At 36.7% G+C, this 17,209-nt stretch overlaps 2 pseudogenes; both read left to right on the forward strand.

Moving 5' to 3' along the window:
- Window positions 1–3,618: 3,618 nt before the first annotated feature.
- On the forward strand, window positions 3,619–4,054 carry LOC148021595 (uncharacterized; annotated as a pseudogene).
- An 825-nt stretch (window positions 4,055–4,879) lies between these two features.
- LOC148021596 (protein ENHANCED DISEASE RESISTANCE 2-like) overlaps window positions 4,880–17,209 on the forward strand; it is a 36,593-nt pseudogene continuing 24,263 nt past the window's right edge.

Here is a 17,209-nt window from a genome sequence, read left to right on the forward strand (position 1 = left end):
AAAAGGTGGTTGTAGAAGATACAAACCTATAATCACAAACATAGAGTGGGCCAAGCGAGTCTTCTTTCTAGTAGGTATATTGAGAGACCATGGAGTGGCAGGTCATGCATAGACAAAAATGTTAAAAGTGCAGAAAATATATTGTAAAAGAGGGAAAAACAAGTGGATGAGTCACTTGGTTTGCTGAACCTTTCTACAGGTCACTCACATATGGATGGCGAGTCTTGTGGTTCATATCAGAGTTTGGATGAATAGTTTGGGATTGTAATTCTTTATACACCTAGTGTGAGCATAGTCAAATTGATATAAAGGCACCATAGAGTGCTTCAAAGGTACGCATGTCAACTAGAATGAGGTATCCTATGTAGAGATTGTTATCTTGTTTGCCATTATGTGTATATGACAAATCTTGTGAGATTAGTTGAATCCATTTTTTTAAAGGAAGCTATTGCTCATGTGCATTGGGAGGAAGCCATGGATGAGAAGATGTAAAACAAACTTGGGATTTGGTCCCATTCTCTAAGGCCAAGAAAGCTATAGGTTGCAAGTGGATTCGCCAAGGGAAACTATAGGCCAAATGGAAGGTTGAGCAAGTATAAAGAAAGCTTGGTTGCTAGAGGTTGTGCGCACACATATGGGATTATTACAAGGACATGTTTGCTCTAGTGGCAAAGATGTCAATTATGAGAGTTGTCATTGTAGGGACTACAACAAAAGGTTGGGAGCAACATCAAATGGATGTGAATACTTCATTCTTGCATGGTGAGTTACAAGAAAAAGTGTATATGTAGTAACCATATGGTTATGAGAGTATGTGTTACCTCAATTATGTGTGAACACTTTTGCTCTATTGGAAAAAATGGCAAATATGAGAGGTGTCATTGCAGTGGTCACTGCAGCAAAAGGTTGGGTGTTGCATCAAATGGATGTGAAGAGTTCATTCTTGCATGTTGAGTTGTAAGAAGAAGTTTATATGTAGTAGCCATAGGGTTATGAGAGTACTCATTACCTCGATCATGTATGCACTCTATATAAAGCTTTGTATGGGCTTCAATGGGCACAAAGAGCATGCCATTACAAGATAACATAGTATCTTGTCTCTATTGGTTCTCATGTTGCAAATGTTGGCCGCTTGTTGTATATGTGTTAGGGGCATTGTTGTGATTATATTGTATGTTACAAGATGTCATTAGTTGTTACCAACATATGAAAGATTATAACAAACTCATACACCACATGAAGCAGTTTACAATGCACATGCAACTTTCATATAAATTGAAATTAAGAGTAGCAATATTTTATAAGAAAAATAATATTTCGATAACTTTCTTAATGCTTTTACAAATTTCTCAGTGAGAAAAAATGATAGATTGACATGAAAAAAGTATCTTAAATTAAAATAACAACATTGTACAAAGAATGGAATCCAAAAAGCATGTTTGATAGGGAAAAAAGAGTGAATTGGTATTTGCAAACCAAACATGCCCATAATTAGTAAATCTAAAATGTGAAACCTACATTGCAGGCATCAAAGATCACTTATGGTTGTTATCATGGTCCTCTTGTATACTGGACTACCTTGTTGAAGTCCATGTTGAGTGCACAGTCTTCATTTTGTTGTTGCAAAACAAAGATCTAGGTGGTAGAATCAAGCCATGTTGCACCTTTTTTGTAACAAGGGGTGCTTTATGTAGTGTAATGATGCTAGTCTATGCAGTATGGCGTGTCCTTATCGGGCTTTTAGGATATTTTTTGTGCAAGCTATCATGATGGTGCTAGGTTCATTATTATAAAACAACAAGGGAACGTCTTTTAGGTAGATGCTAGTGTATCGCATTAGGGAAGGGATGGGTTATTAAGACGAGGAGTGTATGGGTACAAGCCTTCCAAATATTGCAACATAAGCAGAATGGGGGAATATACATCATGCCGCATATGACTATATAAGGTCACTATCCTAAGGTGTATGGTATGGGATGCAATGCGGCCATAGTCTTCACAAGGCTTGAATAGTGAATGATGGATATATGGGTGGAGATTTTCTTATATGCTAGCATTAGATAGGTTAACATATGTAAGATAATCAAATAGCATGAAAAATAGGCGATGGAAAAAGATAGGTTTCCAAACAGCTAAGATAAGTGGCAATTTCATACTACAATAACACCCAAAATTGGGAATATGCATGCCATATGAGCAAGACCCATGCATTAAACTATGAACAGAGAATCGCAATGATGTGAATACTATTTTATGATCTTATAATAATAACACATTATTAATTTTGAGATATTACATTATTAACATTGATCCGGTGGAACTGGCTATGCACGTCAATCCTCAAAATTTAGCCACATTCTAAAGGACCCAATAGGCTTTTTGCATGGTTTGACAGGCTCGTCGAGGTATTAACAAAGCACACAATGGTGGGCTATCTAAATATTGAGAAATTCCTCTATAAACATAAAATCCCAATTACATTTGTTACTTTTTTAGCTTTTGGGTAAGTCTCTTGGGCAGCCAACCTTTCTTGGGTAAAGAACTCTCTTACGAGACAAAACCCTAAGTGTATCCCATGCATTAAGTGGATGGTTTTAAGAATCTTTCTATGAGCTAAATTCCACACTTTGCATAGAGATACGTAAAAACAAAAAACCAAATCATGTGGTAGATAGGATCAAGCTGCTTGTTCTAGCAAGAGTAAGAGGTAATCCTCAATTGTCTACTAGTCCCAATTCTTGTTTTTGAAAAAACATTGGGGCAATCACAAAGTGCTTTATATATTGTGTATTTGGTCCTCTTGTGGAATATAGTTATCTTAGAGATGTAGCATTGGGTTAGATAGTAGCAATTAAAAATGTGTGATCTTTTTTTAATAGACCAATATCCTAGCTTAGGCAATGTTAGTTCACGGTATGGTTGTTTTTTAATGCTAATCAGACTCCTAGTTGGGGACTATGTTGTCCCTGACTAGGAAAAGTTCATTGGTCATTAGTTTAAACATGTGCTTTAATGACATACTTATTACTTGCAAGTTGCATTTAATTTCATCAATTTGAATTGCACTATGTTTAAAGTTTGCATGTATTGAATTATAGTTACTTATGAAATTTGCAAGATGTGTAAATATACATATGTATATATTAATGCATGCTTATAAGGTGTAAAAACTATCAATCTTCATATTATTATTACATGTTTACATACTTCTGTATTTCACAATCCTTTCATGTCATTTACATTTGGTGTTCATTAAAATTAGATAAAATATTTTAAATCAAAATAGTGTTACATCTATAAAATGTTGATTGATCATAAGTTTTTACTTCAATGCAAAAATGAGTAGAGTGTGTATATTGCTATTGAAATGATGTAATGAAAGCATTCACATATTGTTTGTTTGTTTGTTTATTCCATGTATTGTTGTTTATATGTCATATATTTTTATTGGCATTTAGTACGGCTAGTAGCATTAGACATTAATGATAATTGATCACCTACTTGTTAGCTCCATGTGCATTGTAGTATCCCAATTGTAATAAGAGGTCACTAGGGATAGAGTGGGAATTTGTGAAAAACTTATTAGATGGATATATTGCATTGGGAGTGTAATTTTGTCACATCACGAAGTCTAATTGCATGCCTTGCATTAGGGATCACTTCCTTGGTAGTGTGAAGAAGTCCATGCATGTGTATCAGTATCTAATTGCTAAAAAAGTTACTAAATCCATTTGAGAGTACTATGAAAGCAATAGGGATTCCGTTGCAAGTGTGTCATGTGCTGAGGTTGAAATGTTCAACTTGCATAGTAACACTGTCAACTAGGTGAATGTCTCTCATTCTCAGACACCCCTTGCTTCTAACTCCAAAGAATTTCAAATATGGTATGATGGGGGAAGTTGCTAATCTAAGAACAAGGCAAGTATCCATTAAACCTCAAACATGAAAGCTTTGATGTGGCACTTTTAGAAAAAGCACAAAGGGCCCTAGCTAGGGATATCTTTTTTTTTTTTTTTTTGGCCATGCATTGACAATTGTGGACAATGATCACTAGAAAAATGTATGGGAGAAGATTGGGGAGCTTAAGGTTGGCTTTTTTCCACTGTCTTATCATTGAATATGTCATGATGTTCTTAATAAGTGCTACTCAAAGGTAAGAAGAGTGGGTTGTTCTATGAAATTTGGACATGATTGGATGTACCATTATATCAAATGGTTGACCCCATGTTCAACAATGGCTATTAATTAAACATCGTGTTTGTTTCACCAAAGGGGGAGACACTCCCAAAATCCATAGATAGCACAAGGAAGATCAAAGCAAAGGAGTACATTGTAGAGATCTTGCAAAACCATTGAAGAGATAGGGAATTCCCATGTGGTGCAAGTGGTTATGGGGACAATGCAAAGAATTGCAAAAATGCTAGTAGAGCTTTATAAGGGCATTATCCACAAATTACTTGCAAAGCGGTTGCAACACCCACCTACTCAATTTAATGTTGAAATTTTGGTATAAAAAGGAGGATATAGCTTTGTTTGCTAGTATTATTAATTGTTGCAAGAAAGTTGTCAAGTTTGTTCTCAAAAGAGGTTGACTGCTTAACATTTATCAGTAGTCTCAGATATCATGTATGCTAAACTTCTTGTTGAGACACGATTTTGTACCATTTTTATACTTTGGAGTCCTTACTTCAAAATTGTCTAAACAAAGATAAGTATCGGCAATTTGTGGTTGATGTGTCCATGTAATGATGCCCATCATGTATGCCATACGTAGAATGGACAAAAGGGTGGCAATAAGCATGGAAAAAATATGGATGACACGCTAGACAATCAACAGAGTTTAGAATCCCTTGAGGAGGTTAAGGACCATTCCAAAGCCATGGCAAAAACCTTTCAAGGTGTCTTAGTGGAAGGTGTTGCTAAAATATGTTTAGAGAAGGTGGGTTGTCGCCTGTATACTATTGCATAATGTCACATACTTGTTAGATCCTAAGTCATAGGGCCTAGATTTGTGGAGCAACAATGAGGTGGCTATAGATTTTTACACTATAGTCAACATGTTCTATGTAGAAGATGAGCCAACACACAAAGAATGTGTCAAGGAGATCTTTAGAATCAAATTAAGAGAAGGTTCAATTTCTAATCTTTTTATGTAGGAGATGACTAATGAATAACTAGCATGGAAGTGGTGGACAATGAATGTAGGGATACATGTCCACATTTGAGACCCCTTCTAGTGCATATACTAATGTAAATGTGCTACCAACTTTAGCTCAGGGCAAACTTGGAACACACATATAAGTGCAAGCACTATTCAAAATAAACTATCGGTAGATAGGGCCAAGAAGTTGGTATAGATATATTGTAATGATAGGATCTTGTGGATTCTTAAAAGCAACGACTATGAGGAGGGTATGTCCCTTTGGATGTACAATTGTGATGATGATGAGATAGATGCATCGATCCCTGATAGGGTATTAACCATTTTGAGGGTGAGAGTCACACCATTGCAATAGACTTTGAGATCCATATGAACCTAGAGATAGAGGACACAAACATTGAGGAGCATCTTGCCTATAGGATGACTTGATCCCAAGTAACATTTGTCGAGTTAGAACAATATGATGCAACAATGGATTAGCTTTCAACTTTCTCTCTCTACTAGCCTTGATACAAAAGACTTTAAGCATGGTAAATGATTGACCTGTGCAAATTTGTAAGCTTGAATATTTAGCATTCTTAAATAATTTGCACTGTCACATTAAACTTGCAGAGAAATAAGTCTTCATTGTGTCCAGAATCAGTAAAATTTGAAAGCTAAGCTCTTATACAACTAATGGCTTGGCTTTCCTTATGCTTTTGTTTTTTGAGACTTTTTGTGAGGACTAGCTTATGGATTGTGAGTGACACATCAAGAGATCAGACATGAAGGTGGATTTTTACTTTGTCATTGCAAGAGTGTATCCATCTCAACTCTTAGATACTCTATAATACATCGATAACACTAGCATGTATTACTAAAAGACAGCTTTGCGGGATTCCAATGGGGTAAGTTGCTTCTCCTTATGGTGTAACCTCTTTCTTGCCTACTAAGAATATCATTTTTGCAAGGAATTGGTACAAAAAAAAAATAAGTATGATATTCTTAAACACTATATATATATATATATATATATATATATATATAAAGATTGTAGGATTAGGTACTTTGATCAATAGCAAGTATAAACGTGTTAGGTTGAGTTTGACATTACATATAACTCCTTTTTCCTTTTTCAAACATGGCATTTTATATCTCTTTCCACACATTTTCTATACATGGAATTATCGTGCAATAATGGGAGTATCATCATTAAGAACCTATGACCAGAAGAAAAAACTCTCTTTCACTTGGATTCGATATATCCATCGTCTAAGCAATAGGCCGACTTGATGAGCCCATAAAATTATTATCTCACAAATTGGCCCAATAATATACTCAAATAACCACATATATATAGCTCTCCATAATTTCAAAGTATTAGTGAACAACTTTGCAAAGAATGGGTTTTGCAAGTCTAAGCTATGATACCTTGTACTAGATACACTAGCACAAGACTTTCCACTTATCAAAATTGACAAAGAGAAACTTCTTTCCATGGTTAAGAAAAGGTGTGTACCTAGGGTCTCATCTTACTACTATACTATTTTGGTTGTAGGTTCGAAAAGCCCCGAACCTTCAGAGGGCTTCCCAAACCTCCCTTTTTCAATTATAACCCCCTCCCATCCCCTCTCTCTCATGTATAATCTCTCCTTTTCTCTTCCCCCTCCTCCCCCCCCCCTTTCTCTCATTGTAGGGTTCTCTCTCTCTCTCTCTCTCTCTCTCTCTCTCTCTCTCTCTCTCTCTCTCTCTCTCTCTCTCTCTCAAATTAAAACCCCCTCCCCTCTCTCTCACGTATAACCTCTCTCTTTCTTTTTCCCCCTCCCCTTTTTAATTAAATTCCTTCCCCCCCTCTCTCATGTGTAGGGCCTAGGTTCACACACACACACACACACACACACACACACACACACACACACATTTTTAGATTAAAATTTTAAAATTTAAATTATAATTAAACCTTCTTAAAAGCTTTTTTATTATAAAGTTTTTTTGACATAGTTTTTCACACACTTTGAGAGAGAGAGAGAGAGAGAGAGAGAGAGAGAAGAAGAAGAAGAAGAAGAAGAAGAAGAAGAAGAAGAAGGATAATGGTGCGCAGATCGGACGCAGGTAGCTCACGTAGTGAATTCCCAAAGGTCCCCAAGAACAAAGTACTCTACTTTTTAGCACAAAAACCAATGTAAAAGCAAGCACGACATGAGACAAGAGACAAATTGGGTTGAATCTCCCCCATGCCTTGTGTGAGCGCTTCACAAAGCATGTATTTAATATATATTTCCAATCTTTTTGCTCAAAAATAGCCCAATTACAAAAATATGACAAGCTTTTAGCTTTTGAGTTTGCTTTCTACCAAAAATAGGAAAATAAAGCTAATGGACGGTGCCCAAAGAGTCTGGCACGCCCAATCTCAATGTCCAAATAAAAATAACATATCCAGGCGCATAAGCGCATACAAAATAATAATAAATAATCGATGTCTCTATAGACATAATCAAAATATAGGCGTGGCGCCTATCAAAATATAGTCCAAAGATCGGAAACCCGCTAGACTCCAATGCTTTCCTCTGCCACTGCTGCTATCTCTACACATCAACTGAAGCATTCACAATCGTTAGTAAAATAACACAATTAAACCGACAAAAGTGAATACCTAGCAGTCTTCAGCTACATAAATAAATCAACTGGTTAGAAATAAATCCTAACCTTAATTTATTACGAGTGCGCACTCTAAACTCATAAACGTTTATTAATTTAATATGCATTTTGCGGAATCACCCGCTATGGAATCACCCATGTACACACTAAATTAATGAAACGCCCGAAAAGGACAGGCGTCCCCATCAACTTCTCGCACAAAGAATCCTCTTTGCGTATGAGCCCCGGTCATCTAAGTTTACGGAATCCACCGTAAAACCTCACGGAATCCACCGTGGAATATGCCTCCTGGCATCATACCCCCGGGGTGGGATAGCAATTGACCTCAATTGCTATTAGCTCAATGTGGAGCTAACAGAGTGGGGAAAGCATTTAGGTCTCTAGCGTGCATCCATTGTGCTTCCTCTACAGGATGGTTCTTAAATTTCACGAGATATCTAGAGTACCTTCGGCCAGTTCTAGTGGTCATGTAGTCAGTGTCTATGATGGCTTCTGGTTCAAGGATTTCAGTCTCTTCTTCTAGTAAAGGTGGGTTTTCATAGACAGGGTGGATAGGTAATTGTCCTCTAAATGGTCTCAATAAACTAATATGAAAGGTATTATGAATTTTCCAATGAGATGGCAGTTCTAACTTGAATGCATTGTCATTAATCTTATGAATGATTCTAAATGGTCCGTAGAATCTAGGGGCTAATTTGACAACTGGATGTCTATCTATACTTTGCAGTCTACGCTTTTCTATTCTAAGCCAAACATAATCATCAACTTTGAAATTCATGGCTTGTCTTTTCTTGTTGGCTTGTTTGGTATATGATTGTTGGGCTTTAGCAATCATATCCTTGACCTCATAAAAAATAGTGTTATGCATAACAGCAATATCATCGGCACTCTGTATTCTATTAGACAAAGATGCAACAGGTGTAGATAATCTATATCCATAAATAACTTCAAAAGGTGCTTTCTTTGTAGATGTGTGCGGTGTATTATTGTAAGCAAACTGTAATAAATGCAAATGAGTATCCCATGTTTGAGGTTTAGAGATAGTGTATGCACGTAAAAGATCTAAAATAGTGCTATTTGTGGCTTCTGTTTGTCCATTTGTTTCTGGATGAAATGCAGATGAGAAATCAATCTTTGTGCCTAGATTTGCAAACAGTGTAATCCAAAAATTATTACAAAATCTAGAATCTCTATCTGAAATAATCACTTTCGGCAATCCATGGTTAGTAAAAACAGTCTTCAAAAATAATTGTGCTGCTTGTGATGCTGTTAAAGTTTTCTTACATGCAATGAAATATGCTTGCTTACTAAATCTATCTACAATTGTCCAAATCATGTCATGGTTAGATTTAGTATTTGGTAAGCCAGTAATGAAATCCATAGATATATATTCCCAAGGTTTAGATGGAATAGATAAAGGCATTAATAACCCATACTGTTTACCATGATGTCTTTTTATTCTTTGACAAATCAGACATTCAGAAACAAAATTAGACACATCTGCATCCATATGCGGCCAATAAAAATCTTCAGTTAACATGCGTAATGTAGAAATGATACCTCTATGACCTTGATATGGGGGACAATGAATTTCATTCAAAACAAAAGATCGGAATGGAATAGTAACACACAGTCTCTTTTCAAAGAACATGAATCCATCATTATATGACAATGAATCAACAGGAATGAAATTATTTTGAACTAATTTTTGCCAATCAGAATGAAAAGTAATATCCTGGTGATATGTGTCTTTCATAGCAATCAAAGAATCAAAAGATATGATAGAAATGTTATAAATTGCAGGTCTTCTACTTAATGCATCAGCAACTACATTTTCTTTTCCAGGTTGGTATTGAATGATAGGATGGAAACTTTGAATGAATGAAGCCCATTTGATATGGCGGTCAGAAATTTGGGGTTGGCTAAGTAGATGTCTAATGCTTTGCTGATCAGTCTTTATCATGAATTCTGAACCCATTAAATAATGCTTCCATTGTTTCAATGCTTGAACAACTGCTAAGAGTTCCTTGTCATAAGTGGAATATTTGAGCTCAGAGGGTTTCAGCTTAGAACTTGAATATGCTACTGGATGGTTGTCTTGCATTAGCACGGCTCCTATTCCTGATGCGCTAGCATCGGTCACAACTAGAAAGAATGGTCTATTAAAGTCAGGCAATTGTAGGACAGGGGCATTGGTCAATGCACGTTTAAGTAAATCAAAGGATTTCTGCTGGTTTTCAGTCCATTGATAAACAATGCCTTTCTTAAGAAGTTTGGTCAGTGGTAAAGCAAGTAATGAGAAATTACGTACAAACTTCCTATAGAAACTAGCAAGACCAAGGAATGAGCGTAATTCATGTACATTTTTAGGAATAGGCCAATGCAATATTGCGTCAATTTTCTTAGGATCAACTTTTATTCCTTCTTCTGATACAATATGACCTAGATATTCTATTTCTGTCTTAAAGAATTCACTCTTGTCAGGATTTGCAAACAATTGATTTTCTTTCAGTAATTGAAAAACTAATGATAAATGCTCATAATGCTCTTTTTCACTTTGACTGAACACTAAAATATCATCAAAGAAAACAATCACACAATACTGATATTTTAGAAAAATACGGTTCATCATTCTACTGAAAGTGGCAGGTGCATTAGTTAATCCGAATGGCATAACTAAGAATTCGTAATGGCCAAACTGTGTCCTGAATGCAGTCTTAAATATGTCGGATCTATCTAACCTCACCTGATGATATCCAAATTTAAGATCAATTTTACTAAATATAGAAGATCCTTGCAGTTTGTCCATAAGGTCGTCAACTCTAGGTATAGGATACCTATTCTTTACAGTGATCTTGTTTAATGCTCGGTAGTCAATACACATCCGATAAGTATTATTCTTTTTCTTGACTAAGAGCACAGGTGCACCGAATGGAGAACTGCTAGGTCGAATTAAACCTCTATTTAGTAATTCTTCTACCTGAGTCTGGATTTCTTTTTGTTCTATTTGATTGTGCCTATATGGGGCTTTGCAAGGTGGTTGTGTGCCAGGTATTAGGTCAATCTTATGGTCTTCTGGACGTGATGGAGGTAAACCTGGTGGTAGATCTTCTGCAAAACAGTCCTTAAAATATGCAAGAAATTCCTTATGCCTAGGGTGCATATGAGTTTCTTTTGCGTGCAATTCATTCACCCAAATGAGATATGATTTAGTATTCTTTCGTAGTGCACGTTTTGCTTGAGTATGCGAAAGCAGTGGAAACATATGAGATGCATGCATACCAAATAATGTAATAGATTTTCCTTGAAAATTAATATTCATTGTGTGTGTGGAATAATCTATATTGGGATTATGTTGGTGTCTCCATGGCATTCCTAGAATAATGTCGCTAGACTGTAATGGGACAACTAAGAAATTTCTTCTTTCAATATATGGACCAATTTGAATTTCTAAATCTTGAACTTCTTGTGTGCCATTGTACCTAGTACCTAAAAATGCAGCTTTTATGCGATAGTGCGTAGGTACTGTATGCAATTTCAATTCCTTTACCAATTTTGCTGAAATAAAGTCATGGGTACTACCGTCATCATGCAATATAGTTCTTTCTTTTCCATGTACCATACATTTCATAGTCAACAATGAATGTAAAGTAGGCATACCTGGTAAAGTGTCGGAAGTAGTAGTAGGATCATCTTCTTCTTCAGTGAAGTCCGGCATATCCTCATGCTCGTCTTCGTCCATAGCTCCAAGGTAGTTGATATGTGCTGATGGCTTCTTTGAATGACAATTTGCTGCGAGATGGCCTGGCTGGTGACACTTGTAACATACGATAGGCTTGGCTTTGGTCACATTATTTGCAATGGCTGGGAGTCTGGGTATATTTGGATTTGCTTGTTGGATAGGCTTAGGATTTGGATTGATAGTGGATGGTAATGTAGGTGGTTTAGGCCAATTCTTGCGGAAAGATGGTGATGAAAAACGACCTGGATTAAACCTTCTGAAATTTGAATTGAATTGTTTAGATCCATAATTACCGTTTGCTTGGAATGGCTGTGGTCGTCGATCTCTTCCACGTAACTTATCTTCAGTGTCGTGAGCTAAGGAGATGGCATCTTCAAGAGTAGCAGGCTTGAACATATTCACCTCAGCGTAGTAATGTCCAAGAAGTCCAGACATGTACTTCCGCTTATGTGTCGTCTCTGGTACGTCTTCAAGCATGCGTAGCTGTAAGAGTGCATTCCAAAAACGCTCTGTATACTGTGGAATAGGCTCACGATCGCGTTGTTGAAGTAAATCCCATTGCTTGATTGCCTTCTCATGAAATTGCGGTGGTAGGAAATTTTGCATAAACTTCTTCTTAAAATCTTCCCATGTAGCAGGACATTCTATGCTCTTGCGGACGATAGTCCACCAAAGTGATGCTCTATCTATCAGATGATTAGTAACACACTTGATTTTATCTTTCTCAGGATAAGTTTCCTCATGGAAATAGTCATCAAACTGGCTAATGAATGATAAAACAGTCTTTCCCTCTCTTATGCCATTGAAAGTGCGAAACTTGAAACTTCGTTTACTTATCTTGGATTCCTTGCGAATGGTTTGTGCTTCAAGAGTGGCGTCGATGGTACGGCGTATCAAATCTTCAGCTTGAGGTTCTTCTTTATCAGTGGACGCTCCTTGTAGCTTTGTCAATTGCGCTTGCAAGGCTTGCCTAGCTCTTCGCTCTTCGTCCAATTGTAACATGATAAGATCCAACTTTTGCTCCATGGTAGGCTCGGGTAGGTCATCTTCAGCCATAGGATCATCCATATGTGGGGTAGTCATCCTGTAAAACTCAACAAACCTTTCTCACTCAAAATCAGTTAGCGGGATGAGCGTAGCTCAAATTTGGGGTTACAAGGCTATGTATTTTGGGTATTTTCTTCTTCAATTTTCAGAAATTCTGAAATATTTCTGTCTCCGTTTGCTGAAAGTACTTCAACGAACTTGCAGATAGGTAAAACAGCTTGCTGCGAACAACTTTCCAGTTCTGAGTTTTTGCAAACGAACAAGTCTTCTAGGAGTTTCAAGCATTAGTCAGTTCTGATTTAGTCTGACTTGCAGAGTTGCAGACTTAACAGACTTGCAGGGTTGTTGACTTGCTGAACTTAGCTGATTTGCAGGACTTGTAGTACTTGATTAGTGTCGACTTGCGAAACTTGTCTTCTGGAGTGCGTGACCGAGAGTTTACAGACTTGTCTGCCCAGTAGAACTTGCAGAGTAGAGTAGGATTTAAGCTTAATTAGTTAAGCTTAAAGCTTAATAATAAGAAGAAGGCCGCCGTTTTTCTGATCGTGGGGGGGGGGGGCCGTTTTTGATTCCGCCGAAAATTTCGGAGCTTCTCTTGTTGATCACGATTTGAAGATTATGAAGCTAATAAGCTTCTTAAGCTTAAAACTAAGCTTTTTGATGAAATAGATAAGAAATTTCTCACTGGTTGATCACGACTTGTTCATGGAGTTGAGGGAGTGGTCCTCCGCCGACAGAGAGTGGTCCTTCGCGATCTGAGAGTGGAAACAGGGGTTCTTGATCGCCAGAAGTCTGCCTGTATCGACGGTTCGCGACGAGATTGACTGTAGAGGCCGTTTGTTCCTGGAGCTCCGCCTTCGCCCGAGATTGGTAGCGATTGGAAGCCCTTGATCTCTGCTCCGCTCTGATACCACTGGTGCGCAGATCGGACGCAGGTAGCTCACGTAGTGAATTCCCAAAGGTCCCCAAGAACAAAGTACTCTACTTTTTAGCACAAAAACCAATGTAAAAGCAAGCACGACATGAGACAAGAGACAAATTGGGTTGAATCTCCCCCATGCCTTGTGTGAGCGCTTCACAAAGCATGTATTTAATATATATTTCCAATCTTTTTGCTCAAAAATAGCCCAATTACAAAAATATGACAAGCTTTTAGCTTTTGAGTTTGCTTTCTACCAAAAATAGGAAAATAAAGCTAATGGACGGTGCCCAAAGAGTCTGGCACGCCCAATCTCAATGTCCAAATAAAAATAACATATCCAGGCGCATAAGCGCATACAAAATAATAATAAATAATCGATGTCTCTATAGACATAATCAAAATATAGGCGTGGCGCCTATCAAAATATAGTCCAAAGATCGGAAACCCGCTAGACTCCAATGCTTTCCTCTGCCACTGCTGCTATCTCTACACATCAACTGAAGCATTCACAATCGTTAGTAAAATAACACAATTAAACCGACAAAAGTGAATACCTAGCAGTCTTCAGCTACATAAATAAATCAACTGGTTAGAAATAAATCCTAACCTTAATTTATTACGAGTGCGCACTCTAAACTCATAAACGTTTATTAATTTAATATGCATTTTGCGGAATCACCCGCTATGGAATCACCCATGTACACACTAAATTAATGAAACGCCCGAAAAGGACAGGCGTCCCCATCAACTTCTCGCACAAAGAATCCTCTTTGCGTATGAGCCCCGGTCATCTAAGTTTACGGAATCCACCGTAAAACCTCACGGAATCCACCGTGGAATATGCCTCCTGGCATCAGATAAAAGAAGAAGAAGAAAGAGAAAAAGACACAATTAGATTAAACTTTTTAATGTCAACTTTTCTTTTAATTAAATATTTTTAATTTTTTTAAAAATTTAAAGTTCTTAAGACTTAGTTTTCACACACTTGAGAAGAAGAATAAAAGAAGAAGAAAAAGAAAGAGAAAAAGACGGAGAGAGGGGGAAAGAGGAAAGAGAATAGACTTTTTAAAATTAAACCCTCCCCCCCCCCCTCTCTCTCTATGTTAGATTAAACTTTCCTTTTAATTGAACATCTTAAAAAAAAAAATTGAAATTTAAAGTTTTTTGAACATAGTTTTTCACACACTTCGAGAGGGAGATAGAAGAAGAAGGAGAAGGAGAAGGTGAATGATGAAAAGAAGAAAAAGAAGAAGAAAGAGAAAAGATGGAGAGAGGGGGAAAAAGAGAAAAGAGATTTTTAAAAAAAAAATTAAACATTTTTTGATGTAGTTTTTGACTTAGAGAGAGAGACATGGAGGAAATATATAATTTGAAAGTGAGAAAATAGGGGAGAGAAAGGGAAAGAGACGAAAGAGAAAAATAGAGAGAAGGAAAAATATATAGAGAGGATCTTACTACTATACTATTTTGGTTGTAGGTTCGAAAAGCCCTGAACATCCAGAGAGCTTCTTGAACCTATCCTCTTTCTCCCTTTTTCAATCAAAATCCCTTCCCCTCCCCTCTCTCTCATGTGTAATCTCTTATTTTATCTTTCCCCTTCCCTTTTTAATTAAAAGCCCCTTCCCCCCCACCCCCCTCATTCTCTCTCTCTCATTGTAGGGCTAAGTTCACACACACACACACACACACACACACACACATTAAAACCCCCTCTCCTCTCTCTCATATATAATCTCTCTCTTTCTTTTCCCCTTTCCCTTTTTAATTATATTTCTCCCCTCCCCTCTCTCTCTCTCATGTGTAGGGCCTAGGTTTTCTCTCTCTGTCATATGTGCAAGGCCTAGGTTGTCACACACACACACACACACACACACACAATTAGATTAAACTTTTTAATTTAAAATTTTTTAAATTAAATATTTTTAAAAACTTTTGTAAAAATTTTAAAAATATTTTTTTCACACACTTTGAGAGAGAGAGAGAGAGAGAGAAGAAGAAGAAGAAGAAGAAAAAGATGGAGAGAGTGGAAAAGAGGAAAGATAATATTATTTTTTAAATTAATTTTTTTCTTTCCCCCCTAATTCCCCTTCACTCTCTCATGTGTAGGACCTAGGTTATCTCTCTCTCTCTCTATTAGATTAAAATTTTTAATTTAAATTTTTAAAATATTTTCTTAATTTAAAGTTTTTTTGACATAGTTTTTCACATACTTTGAGAGGGAGATAGAAGAAGGAGAAGGGTAAAAAAAAGAAAGAGAAAAATATAGCGAGGGGTAGGGAAGAGAAAAAAGAATAGTTTTTTTAATTAAACATTTTTTAATATAGTTTTTGACTTAGAGAGAGAGACATAGAGGAAATATATAATTTGAAAGAGAGAGAAAATAGGGGGAGAGAAAGCGAAAGAGAGGAAATAGAAAAATAGAGAGAGAAGAAAAAGTATATAGAGAGAAAAGAAATCAAGAGAAAAAAACTTGGAAGAGAGAGAGAGGAAAAGAGAGAGAGAGAGAGAGAGAGAGAGAGAGAGAGAGAGAGAAACAAAAGAGAAAGAGAATTATAGAGAGAGAAAATATAAAAGTAAGAGAGATGATAAAAGAGAGGAGAGAGAGGGAAGAAGAAAAGGGGGAAGAGAGATAGAGAAAAGAAAAGTGGGGAGAGAAGAAAATGAGAGAGAGAAAAGAAAAAGAAGAGAGAATATAAACACAAAGAGAGATTTGTAGAGAGAGGAAATAAAGGGAAAAGAAAAAAAGTTTAAAGATAGAATGAAGAGATAGAAGAAGAAAAAAAGGAAAAAAGAGGAGATGAAGAGAGATGGAAAAGAGAGGAGAGAGGGGGAAGAGAGAAGAAAAGCAAGGAGAGAGAGAAAGAGAGAGAATAAAAAGTAGAAAGAGGAAGAGATACAAGGAAAAAGAGGAAAAAGAAAAATATTTTTTAAATTTAAATATTTTTTGAGAGGGGGGAAAGGAGAGAGAAGAAGGAGACAGGAGAGAGAGAGAGAGGATAAAATTTAAAAGAGAGAGGGAGAGAAGACAAAAAGAAAAATTAGGAGAAAGGGGAGGAGAAGAAAAGGGGGTGGAGAGAGAGAGAATATGGACTTAAAAAGAGAGAATTATATATAGAGAAAATATAAAATTTACATACTTTAAGAGAGACTAAGGAAGGGAAAGAAAGTAAAAGAAGAAGAAAAAAGGAGAGAGAGAGAGAGAGAGAAGAGAGGAGAGAGAGAAAGAGAAGAAAAGTGCAGAGAGAGAAGAAGAAGAAGAAGAAAAAGAGAGAAATGAGATATAAAATTTAAAAGAGAGAGAGATAATAAAAAATTTAAAAAAAAAGGAGGGAGAGAGAGAGAGAGAGAGAGAGAGAGAGAGAGAGAGAGAGAGAGTGAGTGAGCGAGTGAGTGTGTGTGTGTGTGTGTGTGTGTGAGAAGAATAAGAAAAAAAAGCAAAAGAGAGAGAGAGAGAGAGAGAGAGAGAAGAAAAGCGCGGAGAGAAAAAAAGGAGAGAGAGAGAGAGAACTAGGAGAGGAGAAAAAATAAACTAAAATAGAAGAGAGAGAGAGAGAGAGAGAGAGAGAGAGAGAGAGAGAGAGAGAGAGAGAGTTAGACATAGGTTTGGAAAGCCTCGAACCTTTAGAGGACTTCCCAATCCTACTCTCTTTTTCAAACCTCCCTTTTTTAATTAAAACCCCCTCCCCTCCTTCTTTTCTTT

The sequence above is a fragment of the Lygodium microphyllum genome, chromosome 17 (assembly GCF_053477565.2).
Source record: "Lygodium microphyllum isolate KBCC chromosome 17, Lygodium_microphyllum_v1.1.10, whole genome shotgun sequence".
In the NCBI taxonomy this organism is placed as follows: Eukaryota; Viridiplantae; Streptophyta; class Polypodiopsida; order Schizaeales; family Lygodiaceae; genus Lygodium; species Lygodium microphyllum.